Source organism: Chaetura pelagica, unplaced genomic scaffold (assembly GCF_000747805.2).
Source record: "Chaetura pelagica isolate M959 unplaced genomic scaffold, ChaPel_1.0 scaffold704, whole genome shotgun sequence".
In the NCBI taxonomy this organism is placed as follows: Eukaryota; Metazoa; Chordata; class Aves; order Apodiformes; family Apodidae; genus Chaetura; species Chaetura pelagica.
In genome coordinates, this window is record NW_009952994.1 from 211,363 (window position 1) to 214,068 (window position 2,706).

Sequence of the window (2,706 nt, forward strand, 5' to 3'; positions counted from 1 at the left end):
CCCCCCCTTTGCAAACTTCCAGGGGCTGCAGCATTTCCCAAACTCCAGTAACTTCCATCTCCCCCTTTGTGGTCACATCAGCCTTCCCTGTGTCCTCCAGCCTCCCCGAGCTCTTTCCTGTGTCTCCCTGGTGCCAGGCAGGTGGGGGTGCTGGGGTGTCCAGGGAAGTGGGGGTGCTGGGAGCCTGCACAGCCCTTGGCCTGCAGCACCAGCTGCCCTCCTCTCCTGCCAGCATCAGGCCAGGTCCCAGGAGAGAGCTGTGGATGTCTCTTGCCTCCCTGCTGGGTGCTCTTGGGTGCTGTTGCAGAGCCTGGGTGCTTCCTGGGAATGGAGAGTGCTTCCCAGGAATGGAGGCTGCTGCAGGGACCAGAGCTGGTCCTGCTTGGAGTGAGTCAAGTGCAGCCAGATTTGTGCAGGGGGCTCCTGGGGATACAGCTGCCTCTGGGCTGCCCTGGCATCCAAGATGCTCCCTCTTGCCCAGCTCTTGCTGAGTCCCTGAACCTGCTGGGCACAGCCCTGCCCAGCTCCCTGCCTGGCCATCTCTCTGAAACCCCACCAGGGTCCTGCCAGGACCACATGTGGCATCATCAGTGCAGAGAGGGTGAGCGTGGGGCTCTGCCCGGCCTCGCCGCGCCGCTCCGGTTGGTGGTGGTGGCGGAAGATGCTTGGCCCTTCACGGTGGGATGGAGCAAATGCCTTCCAAGGGTGGGTTTGTGTCGCTCCTTCGGCTCCCTCAAACGGCTCTGCAGGGCCCTGGGAGTGTTTGCTGAAGATAAGGCAGGAGTGTGTGCTCAAAACACTCATACACGGTGTTATCTTCCGGAAGCAGGGGGTGGCCATGGACCAGAGACGTCATGTAAGGGAATGTCACCGTGGTGAGAGAGTGTACCCAGGCTTGGCTGGCTCCACAGCTGCTGCCCTGGCAGCCACCCCTTCCCCTGAGCCCCATTGTGCATCAGCATGTCCTGGGGAGCCTTGTCATCTGAGTCAACCAAGCATCACAAGGTGCTTTGCCACATCCTGGCCATGACGTTAAAGCCCTTGGCTCCCCAATGTGCCATCTGAGCTGCCACCCCAGCAGGGTGTGGGCAACAACCACAGCCAGGACAGCTGCCACGATGCTGGGGTGATGGCTCCAGCTGGGATGTGAGGCTAAGGAGGTGGGGACTGGGTTTATCACGTCAGCACAAGTCCTGGAAGAAGCACTAAGCAAGTGCCACGCTGTGTCTGAGCACGGGGGGAAGTGGGGCCCAGCTCCCATCAAACACCAGCAGGAACTCACCTCCCTGCACCCACCTCCCACAGCTGGGCCTGAGCCCCCCAGGCACTCCTGCAGCATCCCTGGCAGGCCAGAAGGCAGAACAGCACCTTCCCTGTGTGCCCGGGTCTTTGCCTTGTCCTGCAAGCACTGGGATGAGCCCGGGCAGGGGATGTGAAGGGGCTACACCAGGAGTGGGAGAACTTGGAGGGCTGGGAAGGGGCTGTGTGGGCAGCTGGGGCTCGTGAGCCTGATGGCTGGGAGAGGCTGTTGGTGAGCAGCTTTGGGGCACAGTGAGTGAGGGTAACATCTTCTGGGGGTTGGTGGTGACCAGAAAAAGAGTGGGTGGCCAAACGGGAGGGGGTTTGGATGCAGGGGGTTGTGCAGCTCCAGGGAGCTTGGTGCTGCACGGGAGGTGGGTCTGGCTCAGGGGCAGGGAGGTTTCTTCAGCCCTTGGTCTGTTGTTCAAGTGCTGGTAACATTGATCATCTCATGAGACGTGTGGGCTGGAGATCTCCCATGTCATGAGATGGAAGAGGCAAGCAGGGGTGGGGTGGCTCCCTGGGGACCCCATGGCACTTCATGTCACCTAAGGTGCCTCTGTGCAGAGCTCTCCTTGTAGCTGCTGCAGGAGAGGTCAGCTCTGCTCTGTGCTGCCTGTACCTGGCAGAGATGGGCTGAAGGAGCCTTTCCCAGCCAGTGCCTCACTGCAGAGACCCTGCCAGGGCAGCTCTGCTCCCAGCCATGAGCTGAGGGAACAGGCAGGTTTGGTCAGGCTGGGTTTCTTTTGATGCTTGCTGTGATAACACCAGAGCAGCCCTGCAGAAAGTTGCAGCTCTGGCATCTTCCTGGGACAGCTCAGTCCCACCTTGGTTGACCTTCCTGGTGCTTTGCCCTCCCTCCTCTCCACCAGCTCAGGATGAGCCTCAGGGACAAGTTGGTGGCTGTGAGGGAAGGTGGGGGCTTGGCATCCAACCCCTTTCCCAGCTGTGGGGCCAGCCCCAGTGTCAGCATTCCTGTATGCAGGAGGTTGGCTCTTGGCATGTCTTTGGAGGGCAGGACATGGCCAGAGGACAGGGCTAAGATGGGGACCTTGTCCCCTGGCCAGAATGTGTGTGTTTTGAGTGTCAGGGGCTCTGCAGGGCAGCAGCTCTTGCTGGGAACTACTTTTTTTTTATGGGTCACTGAGGCAAGATGCATTGGCCAGGTTCAAACAGGTGTCCTGCTCCTCTGGTGGTGGCAGCCCCCCAGGCAGAGGGGGCACCTTCACCCTCAGCATCCCCTGCTTGGAGCTGGCAGTGCTGGGAAGCAGCAAGGAGAGGCTGGGACTAGAGCTGGTGTGACCCTGACTCCCCACCCACCCCTGGGAGATGCTCCAGCTCCCAGTGCCAGCACCCAGGTGAGGCTCTGGGCTGTCCCCCCCCCCTCCTGCCAACCCCCCGGGGGGG